The following is a 15,470-nucleotide window of genomic DNA, read 5'->3' as shown; positions in this document are numbered from 1 at the left end:
TCTGCACCACATTCTGCATCCAAAACACCTTAAAATGGAATTACAGCATGAGAGCCAGGGTACCTCAAGCTTCTCTGCTGCAAACCCTGTTACCCATTTGTTCTCTGAGCACTTCAGCCTTCAGACAGCTGATGGACACACAGGACAAGCAGTGTAAGTCAAGAGATTCATGAGCTCCAAGAAATTAATAAATTGGGCCAACCGCTTTTTGGCCAAGGAGCTCATAGCAAGCTCAACAGCCAAATTCCCTCACTGGCAGTTCTGCTTATGCCTTGGGCATGCTGGTTTCAACTCTTTAACTGATCCAGGCTTGTAACAATTCCTTACTTGCACTAGGAACTACGCTACTACCTAAAACTCACGGGAGGAATGGCAAAGACAACTTCCAGTCAAACTTCCCAAGTCTAATCAGCTGGGGGGGGTTCTCAGTCTTCCAGTCAAAGACTTTAAGAAACTGATTTTACTGCTTCAATATGATTGCTAAGAACAAGTAATAAACGTGAGTCACCAGAGGGCACTAACGCTTCTACCAAATGGCAAATGCAGCCCTTCAATTAGGGAGGCTGATAATTACATCCACATCATCATGTATATTTTATCTGGATTGAGCTTCAGCCAGCTTGTTCTAATCCATGTTCAAATCTCAACTACATACTGATGAGGCACTGAGCTACATTAACTGTTGTGGTCACACTTGAAATACATGGGACAGACTCACAGTCTCCTCAGACAGACCAGGGAAAATAGGGCAGGCACACGTTCACACGCCAGCTCAAGCTTCCCTTGCCTACGGAATGTATGTGCAGGTTTAAATGCAAATGAATTTCTGAAACAGGCATGGAGAACACACCACAAGTCCTGCATCTCAAAGAAACAGAATAAATAACTATTCTTTGGAGTTTGAATCAAGATCTATCCTATCATAGGGGACCACAAGCAACATCAGCCTGCAGAAGAGAAAAGGGAAAGGTTTCCCCTCCACCATCAAGCAGCAATGGATGTGTTGTTCTCTCAAGTCTGGCATCAAATCAACTGCCATGTTACAGCCTTAATCTATAACACAGGAGGCTGCTCTTTACCACTGAGAAATAGGCAAGTTTTTAAACCACAAATATGATGCTCAGGAGGGGCTGATAAGAGTTTCTTGATATTCTGACCAAGCAGCTCTAGAGCTTCTCAGTGCCTGCCAAAGGTGTGCCTGCAGCACAGCCAGGGAGTTTCTGGGGCAAGAAACCTTGACTTATTGATGCAGTTGATACAAAGAGCCAAAACACACCTAAACAGTGCAGACCTACAGAAATAAGGGCAAAGCCTCCAGGCCCTGCAAGGTACACAGCTCCTTCTTTTCCCAATTTTACCTAAACTGTCATTCTTGTAAGTCAGGACTGTAGGACAACAAAGCCATGGGAAGAGAAAGGCAATCCTATCCTTATGGAAAAGTACACCTTACCACCCAGCTGTTGTTTGTCTGTGCTGAAGTGACTGACGTGTAAAAAGTTACAGTGACAATAAGGCTGGGGTAGGAAGCACTCTGAGAGCAAACTCGGGGGATCTGCACAGGTTCAAGGCAGACACCACCCATGCCACATGACACTCTACAACCCATCTGGAAGCCCATGGGGAGCTCTGAAAACACCAGCTGAGAGCGTACTGGAGTGGCACACCTCAGAACAGTGAGTCCAAGAGAGTAAAGATCAACCTTATATGCAGGTCAGGAACGCTGCACTTTAAAATACTTTGTGGTGACTCACTAGACTTGCCAGTGTTTTATTTGGTGTACTGTAAGATGTACCAAACAGGTTCCTTTTGAAACAAACTCTCCTATAAACTGAAACACAGACTGGGAACAGCCTCCCTTGGCCACAAGCTGCTTCAATGCCCATCATTTGTGCCATTCTAACTCCTGAGTCACAGCCAGCAGCTCCAGTGTTCACAACACACCATGATGCATGATACACCCTCCCTGTTTAGGACTTTGGGCCACCCTCTCCCTGCTCCCCACTTCTCCTGACAGTTCCTCCTGACTGCAGAGTCAGCACTGGGAGCCCTGCCACACTTCACTCCAGTTCCCATCTCGGATGGCCCCTTCCTGCTGGGCAGAAGCCCAGGTGGGACCAGTTTGCCCACAGCTAGGACTCCAGTGCCATTCTCCCTAGGATCCTACAAGGCTTTTACAGATCTCTGTAAAACAAAGAGAGATGCAGTCACACATCCACACATTCCAGGGGACTGAGCATACAGAGAATCTACTTAAAACGCCCAACTGCAACATTAAGACTCACTCACTTCAGCAGTCTTTTAAGGTGATTAATTCATAAACAGACCAAACACAAAGCCCACAAAGCTTCTGTTCATGCAGTAACTATGACACATACACTTATATTAAAAGATGATTCCTACTGCAGCAGTTCCAGGTATTTAAATGCAAAGATTTTTAACAGAAATCTTCCATTATTTTGAAAATACATTTTTAAGTCTGTTTTCTAACAAGAGCTGTAAACCAATACTTAGAAGAGAAACATATCATGCTTTTGGTGGCTTATACTTTGAAAAAATGCAACCAATTACACTCCCCACCCCTAAAGGATATTTTCAAGTCAGCTTCAGTTACTGAATGAAAGGAGGAGCTCAAATGACTCAGCTTCAACCAATATAAAGGAAAAGATTAATCCATATCTCAATGCAAAAAAAAAAAAAAATCGTGGAACAAACTGATTAAGGTGGAGGTGTGGCTTGTCAATTCAAATCTTTTAATATTCAAACACATCAAGCAGAACATTAGCACACTATGACTGCATTACTTTTCTGTACAAAAGAAATTTTGTCAATTTCAGACAATTTCAAAAATAACAGTCATTCAAAAATCACAATCAATTTCAAAAATCAAAGTTTACACAAGTTAAAGTTAGCCCTGTGTCTTCATTCTTGTTCCTTAGTGCTGAGCAGCATAAAGATCAATAAAACATCTAAACACTAGCATTTTTAATCTACAGTCACAAGGCAAGATAGAATTGTAAAAAGGAAAAGACAGCTCCAAAATTCTGCAGGAAAATGCCCACATTTCTACAGAAAAAAAAAACCAAAAAAAACAAAAAAAACCCACCCCAACCAAAACCCACTGGTGAGTAAACAGGATAACCTCATGAAGGGGGTTTTCTTGGTGGGGGTGAGGGCATTGTCTCCATTGGACTGAGTTAAACATTTCTTATTAAAAGGCAGCAAAACAAGTTACAAGGTAGAATATTTCACAAGGGGGCTCCCAGACACCAAGGGACTGCTGTATATGCTCCAAAGGAATTCCCAAGTGCTTGTCCCCCATCTCAGCCAAGCCACACGAGCATCCCAGGGCAGAACACACCCCCAGCTGCGCTGGGAGGAATGTTTCATTCCAGACTAGCCGGAGTGCTCCTTTACATGCAGCTCAAACTCCAAGCACAGATGTCACCAGAGGGCACCCTCTCAATTCCAGTGACCCAGCTTTAGCAACTTCTGAGCAGGACTGCAGACAGCCCACGAGCAGGGATGCGCAGAGGCTGTGGAGCAGGAATAATTCTGCTTCTGCAAGGAATTTCCTTTAAAAAAAAGCCCTCCATCTAAATTAAAAATAATTTTTTTTAAAATTACTTATGTAGCCCAGAAATGTAAAATATTTTCCAGAGTAAGCAGAGACATTGCTAGAAAAAAATCACTATTATCAACTTCTGTACAACATCATGCTGTGGCACTTGATGGTGCCAACTCAGTCCAGCTGTTTTGGCACCCATGTGGATCATATCAGCTCCCAAAAGCAGGGTCCAAGGCAGTACAGCTCATGCAGAGGTGCCTGTGGACATCCTCTGGCTCTGCTACACCTTACAATAACACACAAAAAAAATGCATGAGTAGTTCTCATGCCTTGGCCCATGTATTATTTCTAATGCCCTGTTGAGAGTTAATAATGTTTTAAAACGAACACCTGATAAGTTGAAGTTCATTAAATAAAATTATGCACAACCAGTAAAACATGCAATAGGTCTCTATATCAAAAAGGGTCTCAAACCACCAGCTGGCATGAATAGAATGTTATACCCATTATTTGTTTAGAAATAAACACCACCATAGTATAACTAAAATGAAATCAACTGCAGAAGCAAGCAGTGATAAGAGAAAAATAGGAAATAATCATTGTGCATCCCATATTTTCCAATACTGAGAAAACCTAGAAAGCTGTAGGCCTATCATACATCTGATTGCCTGGTTATCTACCGATCCCATTTGAAAAGAAATAGTCTCCACCTCTTCTAGCTATCTGTGATTGCAAAGCTCTTTAATTCAGCAGAGGCACAGAAGGAGGGGTGCAGGAATAAGGCCCGTGCAAAAGCACCTTTTTTCAGTAGAGGGATCTCTCCAATAGTGTCAGTATAGGAAACCTGCAAAGAGAGATACACATCCACAGCATTTCACCAGGCCTGCAGCTACTATTAAACCCCCAGGGCAAGCTACTCCAAAATATTACCTGTCATCACCACCCATCGTGGTTTGAAATATATCTACAGAACTGTCTTTCCAGCATCTGCTGCCAGGAAAGAAATAATGCTAAACATGCCTCATGTCTAATAAACAGCATCTATTTGTCCATCCTCTAAAGCAGATTCCCATCTACTGGAAGGTAACATGCTCTGAAATTACCCTGGTTCACATGACAGTGGAGCGAGGTGGTGCTCATCCCCTGCTTACAGACACTGTCCGTGTTGTCTCTCGTATCCTCATCCCTGGGCACTGCCCTGTCACTGGTGTCCCCAGCCCTGGGCACTGCCCTGTCACTTCTGTTTCCCCATCCTTGAGCACTGCCCTGTCACTGGTGTCCCCAACCCTTCGTGCTGCCCTATCACTTGTGTTTCCCCATCCCTGGGCACTGCCCTGCCCCTCGCGTCCCCATCCCTGGGCACTGCCCTGTCCCTCGTGTCCCCATCCCTGGGCACTGCCCTGTCCCTCGTGTCCCCATCCCTGGGCACTGCCCTGCCCCTCGTGTCCCCATCCCTGGGCACTGCCCTGCCCCTCGTGTCCCTATCCCTGGGCACTGCCCTGCCCCTCGTGTCCCCATCCCTGCGCGCTGCCCTGCCCCTCGTGCCCCGGTGGCGGGGCCCATCCCTGGGGCAGGACCGATGGATAGCGGTATCTCCCCGCCACAGCCACAGCCCCCGCTCCGCCCCGGCCGCCCTCCGGCCCCCGCGGTGCCCCAGGCGCGGACGCGGCTCTGCCCCTCCCCACGCACCAACACCCCCGTCCCCGAGGGCTCCACAGACAGCAAGGGTGGGGTGTCCACGTTATAACCCACTCTTCAGCCCCGCAAGCAGGCACTGGGAGGGCGAACAGCTCTCCCCAAGCCCCGCAACCCTCCGTCCCGCAGCCAGGCTGGTGCCCCGCCGCGTACACACCGGCGAGAGGGGGCTCCGCTCCTCGACACCCCCGTGTGAGGAGGAGGGGGGGGTGGGAAGAGAAGGAGGAGAGGGCGGCAGGTGGGCGGCGGAGCCCCGGGGGGGCCAGGACCCTCCCCGGATCTGGGAGGGGACGGAGCGCCTCCAATCCCCGGCCGGCAACAGCCCTGCAAGGCCCGGCGTGCGAGCCGGGGTGAAGCCTCCTTTCTTCTCTCCTCCTCCTCCTCTGAGGAGCCGGACAATGAGCCCCGCGGAGGCGGGCGCCGGCTCCCTCCTCCTTCTCCTCCTTCTCCCCGCCGCGACAGCGCAGCTCACCTGCGAGAGGGGGGATGGATGACGGCGGGGCGGCCGCTCGGAGGTGCTGCCGGAGGGGCTGCGGTGTCTGCGCGGGTCCCTGCGCGCCGCCGGCTCCGCAGGCGCGGGGCGGCCGCGGCCACACTGCCCCACACACTCACTCACTCACACACACACTCACACACACACACACGGCGTGGGGGGGGCGCCCGCCCCGCCCGCGCATGCGCGCAGAGACCCCCCCACCCGGCCCGCCTCCTCCCGGCGCCGCGCGCGGGCTGCGCACGCGCCGCCTCAGCGCCGCCCGTGCCGCCCCCAGCCGGCGCTGCGGGCGGGGAGGTGTGAGCTCGCTCCCTCACGGGATCGGTGGGGATGGGAAAGAGCAGCGGGGCCGCGGTGTCAAACCACGCCAGGTACTCGATGCCACGTCCCGAAACACCTGCAGGGACGGTGGCTCCGCCGTCTCCCTGGGCAACCCGTTCCAGCGTCTGATTACAGAATCCTAGTATTGTTGAGGTTGGAAGGGACCTCTGCATATTATCCAGGCACGGTCACCTGGAGCAGGTGACATAGGAACGCGTCCAGGCGGGTTTGGAATGTCTCCTAGAAGGGAGGCTCCACGCCCTCCCTGGGCAGCTGTTCAGTGGTCTGCCACCCTCACGGCAAAGTTCATTTACATCGACATCGTCACCATTTCTGTGAGGGAACTCCTGCTGCTGTCCAGCCCAAACCTCCCCTGGCGCAGCTCAGCACCACTCCCCCTTGTCCTGTCCCTTGTGCCCTGGGAGCAGAGCCCGACCCCACCTGGCCCCACCCTCCTGTCAGGGCCCTGTGGAGACGAGAAGATCCCTCCTGAAACTCCTGTGATCCAGGCTGAGCTCTCCGTGAGGCCTCGCTCCCTAACGAGTGACAATGGGGGCAAGGAAAGCAACTAGCCCCAAAACAAAAACTATTACATTGACAAGAGCTCTGTTCTGAAGGGTTGCAGTGCAATGACTTTTATTATTTCCTTCTCTGCTCCCACAGTCGTCAGGGAATAATCAGTTTATGGGGGGAAAGCAAGGCCTTCAAGGTTGTTGGCACCACTTCTGGAGTGAAAGCCCTCAGAAAAGCACAAAGTTTTGCAAGAGTTGCTCTACAGTCACCAGAGGTGCAGTGCTGCCGTCGTGGGGACAGGAGCTGGCATCGCCACCTTCCCATGCACAGCCCCAGCCAAGCAGCCTCCAGCCCCAGTGAGTTATTGCAATAATTAATAGCTACCATTTATACGTATTCTGAATGCTTTGAAAGCAATGCCTAATCTCATTAAATTGTGAATTGACTTGTTTTCATCCTGTCGTGGAGTTAAGACAGTCCCTGCTTCCTTCACATCCATGGGAGATGGAGTTGGTAATTTGTTCCTATGCTGGAACTGCTGCCATTGGCTCTGTGGCCACCTGCTATGGGTTTTAATGAAATATAGAGCCACCTGCTATGCAGAATGATTGATTTTTATTAGACTTGCAGACTGGTGAGAATACAGGTACTATGATACAGATTAAAAAAGTCCAGCAGGCTGGAAAGAGGGTACCAGCTTTTAAATCTGTGACAGAGGAATAAGGCAGGCAGGATTTGTGAAACTACAGGCACAAATTTGACAATAAGCAAAAAACAACATTACTTTTAGGTACAGTGCCATTTCCCCAATTTTAATAAAGGTTTGTGCCTAGAAAGAGAATACTATTTCCTCTTGTTTTGGGTTTTTTTTTTTTTTCTTTTTTGCCATGGTAGTCTAGCACAGTATCAGGTTCATTCTGAACCAGAATAAATGAAAGGAAAATAAAATGCCAAATGTCATCCTGCTGCAAGGTTTTCAACAGGTGAGTCAGTGGATGCAAAGAATATTTCACCACATTTGGAAACACAACAATTTGTAATGTAGAAATAAGAAAATATTACAAAATCATAGATTCGTTAGGGTTGTAAAAGAGCTCTAAAATAATCGACAAATAAGAGAAAAGAAGAAGTAGTAAAAACACCTCAGAAGGGGGAAGCAATGGGATATTTTTTGTAAGCTATTCTCCTTCACTAAAGCAGGAGACAAACTACTTTATCTTGTAAAACAAGCTTAGGGGTGTATATATGGATTAGGTGACAAATTTTCAAAGATATTTTACAATCATCTCATTAAATGCTTCCAGAAAAACTGCCTAATGGAATGTGAGGAAAAAAGCAATGTCACAGACCCAAAAATAACAGAGATTGAACATGAAGTCATTCATAATCGCGGTGAAAATCCAAAAGAGTAAGGTGTTTTCAATTTTGTTGTAAATACCCTTAAAATAATCTAGAAGAAAAGTGGTACAGAAGGAGACAAGAAATGCTCAGGCATCCTAGGGGGTGCTTCAGTAGAAATCTCTCCTCAGTTTATGAACACAGCCATGCACAAAACACATCAAGAGATAAAACAAGAAAACAAGAAAATGTTGTCTGTCTTGCCATTGTTTCATATTAAAAAGTTTTACAGAATGAGCAGGGAGGAGAATATACATTAGACTGTGAAACTGAAATGCCCAATTCCACTCAAGTTTTACACCAGAGCCCCACATTTAGCTGCTTTTCACCTACAATTCCAGAATTTTTTTCCAAGAAACCACCTTACAATACTCACTTGCCAACTCTATACACACAGCCGATGTTCCTTATTATTTTACAAGTACAGATCTCCCCCATTTCCCTAAATATTCAATTTAAAATACATTATTAGTTGAATGTTTCAGCTGTGCTGTTAGATACTCAAATCACAAGAAGTAGTGAAAAGAGGAAATGACTAGATGAAAATATGTGGCAAAATAGTCAATTGTAATGAAGAAAGCTGCTGTCAAAAATAGCAGGAAACCACTGTCCCTTGTGACTGGCAGCTTGTGAGGGAATGGGTGCAGAGGCCAAACCTGAACCAACACAGCCATGGGAATTGCTGTGACTGAGCACAGATGAAACTCTTTACAGCCCACAGGACACCACAGTTGCCATCACCAGCTTTCACTCGAGAGAGCAAATTTAGGGATGGTATTTGTCTGGCCAGCTTGCAGTATTCTTCTGAATAATTTATTTACTATGGATCTCAGAGGTTCTTTTTTTTGGCCATACGTATCCTAGATTTTATCAGGAATTATTATTTTTATAATTCACTGCCCAACAAGATGCATCTCCCTACAAGACTCTAACCAGCTTCACTGTATCCAACCCTTCCAAATTAGAGAGGATATAACATTTCCTTTTGAAAACAACTTCTTGCATCTTCAACATCATCTACCAATTGAGAGGAATAAATTTATCTGTGTATTTTTAATTTCACACATGAAAACCATTTTTCCATTAGGCAGCACTAAAGGTGTGTGCTTCCACACACCAGCTGCAATGTGCCTGCAGGAGTGGCTGTAATGAAATGTTGACATTGCAATCCAGGGCACTTGTTGATGTAAATTTTAAGTCTATAAAAATGCCAGCAGAGTAGAGTTTATTATACTTTTTCATAAACAGAAGGTAGCATAAGCAATTTAGAATAGAACATTCCTAATGTAAGTTACTTTAATATAATCAGCTTTACTTGTGTAGATTACAATGCAGATTATTCTACACCATTTAAGAAAAAAGGAGAAATAGTACTTTGAGTGGACATACCATGCTCTGGGATTAAAACTATACATTCATATAAAATCAAATTAATTTTTCTGCCTTTCATCCAAGCTTCCTCAGTATTGCAGAAAAGTACTCAGGAAGTACCTTTTTAATCTTGTAACAAATGATTTGAAATAGTATATCTTACATTTTGGTACCTAGTTCATTAATTACTAATTGCTTGGCATTAAGTAAAGTTCTTTTATCATTGCCTGAATCTAGAAACAGTTACTATCATAAAAAGTCATCAGTTAAAATCAATTTGATGTAAGATGTCCCAGCTGGATGTCTGCTAAAGTATTTAGTTCCCTAAGGAATGAGAATATAGTAGAAGATACTTTATTTACATAACCGGTGTATGTTATTTTCTATTCTTACTCTTTGACTAAGTTATTCCGTGAGTCTGACTGCACTTAATTCACACAAGTACATCAGGGTGAGAAACACTAAAGAAATGCAAAATACTGCTAAATTTACTTGTCAACTTATGAAAAGAAAATAGTATAATTTTTTGTTGAAACTGTGTAATCATTTCTCACAATTGCAGCACAGTTCTGGTATCTGCCACTGTAATCTGTTATTTCCTGATTTTAGAGTGCTTACCTATACAGGTCCTTTATAAATGCAGTGCCATTAATATTAATTGTGCAATTAATATCCAGATTCTAGTAAGGTGCACAATCTGTGACATTTACACCTACATACTCCTACTTTTTGATCTGTGATCCTCTGTGATGTGCTTGCCTTCATTACAGGGAAAAGAGGAGTCAGACTTGGATAAATATAACATTGCTGTAACTATCACCCTCTTTCCTTTTGGAGGATGTTTTTGCTTAATACATAATGCACATATATTAGCTTCTACTCCTTAATGAGGAGGATGAGCTTCCTGCTTCAATCATAACCAAATGAAATTTTCAGTCCATTCAGTTAAATTTGAAACCAAGCATAAAAAAAAAAAATTAATTGATAAAAATATCTGTACCAAAGAAATCTGGTTCAAATAGACACTGGACACCCTATGTGTTTAGAGTTTAGAGCTGGAGGAGAACAATATTACTAAGAATGCTATGCTGGAGAGTAGATGGATGTTTCACAGCTCCTCTCACTCACTGCATTCAACTGATGTGCTAATATTTGCTCCCAAAGGTGTTGTGATTAACGCTAGAACACCTCCTCAGGCTTACACCTCTGCTTGTTTCTCATTTCCGGCAACGATGAAATCAGGAGCTGCAATTAGAACAGCACAAGAGCACTCTGAACCAGCTTGGGGTTTTTCTTAATATTTTAAAAATCACAACTTTAAAAAGAGTGTAGCCAAGCAGCAGCTTCTGAACTCGCCCAAGCATACATGTAAATATATATATATTTACATGTAAAGTGAGTATATACATGCACAGCCGCACAGGACTTCCTCTACATCTACAAAACATTGTTTTCCCAAGGTCAGCAAAGGCTCTTCCACACGTCTCAGCAGCGAGGAAGCTGCCCACGGATAACACGTATTTCCTCACTGTCTCTCACACAACCTATGGATTTTTCCACAGAAAGAGAAGGCTGTTCTTTCTGTGCCGCCTTCCCACGCTGCAGATGCAGGGAACTCAAACCGTGCTTTCTGTCTGAGCCGTTTGCGACAGGGACGCTGCTGGCAGCGCCGGGGAGGGAGCCAGAGGCAAAGCCCGGATTGGCGGCACAGAGGCTGAATGCAGATGTCCTTCTTTTTCAGCTTCCCTGGTACATCACCAGAGACAGCACATCACTACTGGGAAACTGCTTAAAAGGAAGCAAGCAGCATTTTTATGTCGTATAAATATCTACTATACATTTTTTCCAAAAAGGATGGAGATGCTGGGATGCCTGCATGATTTATGCACAGTACGAAAGTAGCACAAACATGATGATTTACAACAGGTTTTAATGACCGTCTGAAGGGGAAAGATACCAAATATGGTCAACAGCAACTGTTAATTGAAACAAGTCATATTTCGTCTATGTAAACAAAGTAATGATCACGTCTGCCACAAGATTTCAAGAGATTTATCTTCCAGGCTCCCTAATATGGTTACATCTGTCCCCTCCTTAAATCCTATGTTCTTGCCATCTGCTCCTATGCACTTCTTTTCACCCTAAAGCAGTGATTAAACAACTATCTGGAAAAGAAAAAAAAAGTATTTTTCAATTTTTGAGCAAAATGTTTCACAACTGGAAAAAAACTGGAAAACCAAACTCACAGCCCCTTTGGCTCTCAGTTGTCTTCTGTGGTTGGGAATGTTTCTAGTGAGATGATCAAGTGAAGTTTCCAGGAATCTTTACATCTCACTGTACAACAGGAAACACTGCACCCATAGATTAACATAGTTTTGTTATGGAATGTAATAAATTTGGAGCATATTAAACTACCATTCAGTTAATCAGTCAAATTGTCACTGAGAGGTAATGTTACATGGGGAGATCAGGAAGCATTTTGCTTTAAAAAGAAGGAAACTTCCTAGAATTCTTTATTTGCGCTGTGGGAAGCCTTGATAGTTGTGTTCCTTTGAGATGTGCTTTGTACTTACCTCTCCTTGTCCAAACATGGAGGAGCAGGAAGGACAGAGCTGCAGCTCACTCTCCTTTCTGTGTGAGGAGGACCAAAGAAGAGTAATTCCACAAATCATGTGCTCCTGCCTTCTGGGCAAGACTGCAGCCTGCTGGTCCTGATGTGGGACACATCAGTTAGGGGAGCACTTTACTTTGCATCCATCACCCTCTGTAGCCAGAGAATGGGCAGTCATAATCCATCTCTAAGTGTTTATTTGATATCCTTGAAAAGTATTAGAGATACACTGAGCATCTTTTTTTACCAGACAGGCTTGATGCAATGACAATACTGTCATGCTAAAAATTGCCTCATCCCTTCTCTAAGAGTTTTGTCAAACTTTATTTTCTTGGGCTGTTGCTTTCTCCTATATAGTAGAAATTATGGATATCACCTAATCATTCTCTTGAGCTTCATAGGAAGTACCTGGACTTGGTACCTCTTCTTTTCAGTCTTTTCTCCTTTGGCCGGTTTACTCTGCTGCTTCTGTCTCCCTACCATTATAATTGTTACTGTTGCAAAGATGGGACACCAGAATTTTTTGTACTGTTTGTAAAACATTGTGAAGTATTTTCAGAAATAATGCATAAAAAGGCAAATTTACCATGGCTTTTTTATCCACAGGTAATATCCTTGTTTGAAAATCTAGGCCTGTAGTTTCTACTGGTATAAATAGGTGCAGCTCCATTAAAGGCTTTGCCATGCACTACTGGAGGGCTTTGCTATGAAGGATGTGGAGAGTTCAGGCAGTTCAGCTTTAGATTCAATAAACACCATTGCTTAAATTACTGAGATAGACAAACCACATTGTTTTACAGCCAGCATTTTCAGACCAACTTACACAGTTGTCTTGGGAATACCTTTGGGATGAGCAGAGCAGCCAGCCATCATCTGCTGCAGTCTGTGCAGCTTGTCTGTGAGTCTGAGCTGCTGGTAATCCCTTTGGTACTGTGCTGCTGTGTGCCCCAGAGCTTTGCTGGCAACTGGAATTAGATGAATGTTGGTTTTTTATGGTGGATGGATGATGTTTTGCTCCATACCTGCCTCAGTGACAGTTAGAAAGCCAAGTTATAGTATACTCACTCATTTTCAAATGAACAAAAAGGGTAATGCCTCAGCTACTCCAAATAATGCATTTTTTCCTGTGTATCTCAGGTATTGTCAGAATGATAGGGTTTAGTTACAGAGTCAGGACATGGAGAAAATGTTGAATGTTAGGACTTTGCAAACACTGTTCTAGACAATTTACATTAAAAGGAAAAGAAAACCTTTAGGAAAACACCTGAATAAGGTTTCAGTATTCTGTACCCAAACTAAGAAATCCATGTGTAAAACTAATCCAGGTTTCTAGATCCAAATTCTGTCTTAAGGCATGAAAGACTTTTCTTACCAATAACAAATACAATGGGGAAAGTAGACAGTTTTCAAAATTTCATTTTAAATAGAAAGGATAATAATGACATTTTTACATTCTTATCATACCCATGCTGAAAAAACACTTTAATATTCATCAGAATACCTTCTGATAGATGAAAAAAAACCACACCAATACATATATTTTTAAAGTAAATAAGTCAGTGTGTATGGAAACAAGGCCTGTTTCTTGAGAAAAATCTGACCTGGAGCACTTGGACTAAATGGTCCAATGTTTATAAATGTGACTCAGCTGGAGATGGTTTCTGAACTTCTGAAATTTTGAAGAGATTTTTCCTGTATACTCTGGAAAGGCTTCAAAGTACACTCAGCAAGTAAATTTCAAAAATACAATGCCTGTATTTAAGCTGTTTTTCACCTTAAGTTTTACTGCAGTCTGATTGACTCTCTGGCCAAACCTGACATGTATAAGCTAATTGTCATTTGCATAACATCCTTTCCCACTGCGATCATTGGAAAGATGAAAATATTTATTTAAATACTGAAATCTGAGTTTTACAAACCTAAACAAGACACATGCTGACTCTGTGACAGGATGAAATCTCTGTTTCCAGAGTTTTCTTTTACTTTTCAAGAGAGGACCCATCCATCATGATGACAAGGAACCTAATCCATGATACTAATTTGTAAATAGAGTTTCTGACAGTTTGTGGTTAATACTTTCTACAAATACATTAGAAGTAAACATTCAACACTGCTACAATCTAAGTTCATAACTTTAAAATGTCCTCTCCAGCTACTTCTGTATGTCATGTAATATTAGAAAAAACACATACCTGAGACTCAAAGGAGCATGGTTACACCCTGAAAACTAGATATTCATTATAAATTATCCTTTGAGAGCTGCAGGAGAAAATACTTTCCCACCAATTATTCTGACATGATGTAGGATTGGAGTGGTTTATTCTATACCACAGTTTATGACATCACTTTTGCCAACACGTGATCTGAACGCTTTTCAGCAAATTACGAACAGCAACTAAAATTGGACCAATTTGTTATCTTGTTCTCCCTGGAGGCGAAGGGTAAATAAGCTACATTGTGGCTTTTCAGCAAATTACGAACAGCAACTAAAATTGGACCAATTTGTTATCTTGTTCTCCCTGGGTAAATAAGCTACATTGTGATGCTTCATGTTTTAGATGTACCTCAACATACTCTTAGTTTTCAGTAGAGAAGATAAGATTGAAGAGGCACATCCTGAACTGGAGTCAGAAATTAGAGTTTTCCAACAGTCCTTCCCAAGGACCATTCTTCTGGACTTCTGCATACTGTTCATACAAACTGAATTTGGGAACCTCTGTCTCAATCAACAGCAGCTCAGGTGGGGCTTATGGAGATAAAAGAAATATGATATAATATAGATTTGGTGTTGGGAGCACCTTTTAGAATATGAACTTAAAATCAAGCAGTTTGCTTAATTATGGACATATGACAATAAAAAGTGAATAGGATACAAGTACTATGTAACTAAACAGAGCATATGGAAAACATGAAAAATATGATAATATTTTTAGCAATAGATCCTTAACTTAAACACTCTTTTGCGTTTTGCCTTCTGGCTTAAAATCCATATCAAAAAATAAAAGAGGATTGTGAAGAAGAATTTAAAAGAACTACAAGAGAAAACTGTAAAACAAGAGAAACTAGAAATAGTGTGCTTAAGTGCTTTGTTCTATTGATGTTACTGAGAATGAGAGACAAATTTCTTCCCTTGGTTATCATCATCCTCCAGTGACACCAGGAGGCCAGGCACTTGTAGGTACACACATCTACAGGTAGTGACAGTTTCCACTCTCTTTAGATGCATATTAATGCGACATACTTTGGCTCTGGGACTCTGTGCCAGACAACAAATAGTTCAGCAAAGGAAACAGAGAGCTTGGAAGATTTTTGTAATGGTTAGACACATGCATGTATAATAACAATGTGCTGACAGTGCAAGCCTTACTGTTGGTGATGCTTCACAGCATAAACTGATCCCTCACTAGAGAAATGTCTCTCTTATCTATTTTACATAAAGTTCAGGTTCATTATGCCTTTCTTCTAGTATTTGGGTTTTTTTATGACCAGTTATTTATAATAGA

At 43.1% G+C, this 15,470-nt stretch overlaps 1 protein-coding gene across 6 annotated transcripts in view; it reads right to left on the bottom strand.

Moving 5' to 3' along the window:
* RALGPS2 (Ral GEF with PH domain and SH3 binding motif 2) overlaps window positions 1-5,936 on the bottom strand; it is a 110,469-nt gene extending 104,533 nt beyond the window's left edge. For 5 of the 6 annotated variants that reach the window (XR_005956079.1, XR_005956080.1, XM_041478920.1 and 2 more), the window contains exon 1: window positions 5,733-5,936. The gene's annotated coding sequence lies outside the window, so the exon portion shown is untranslated. Of the gene's footprint in view, window positions 1-4,363; window positions 4,410-5,732 lie in introns of all 6 variants that reach the window. The other variant, XM_041478921.1, reaches the window with a different exon arrangement.
* Window positions 5,937-15,470: the final 9,534 nt, after the last annotated feature.

The sequence above is a fragment of the Pyrgilauda ruficollis genome, unplaced genomic scaffold, assembly GCF_017590135.1.
Source record: "Pyrgilauda ruficollis isolate IOZ18807 unplaced genomic scaffold, ASM1759013v1 scaffold47, whole genome shotgun sequence".
In the NCBI taxonomy this organism is placed as follows: domain Eukaryota; kingdom Metazoa; phylum Chordata; class Aves; order Passeriformes; family Passeridae; genus Pyrgilauda; species Pyrgilauda ruficollis.
This window is presented reverse-complemented; position numbering and strand designations above follow the sequence as displayed.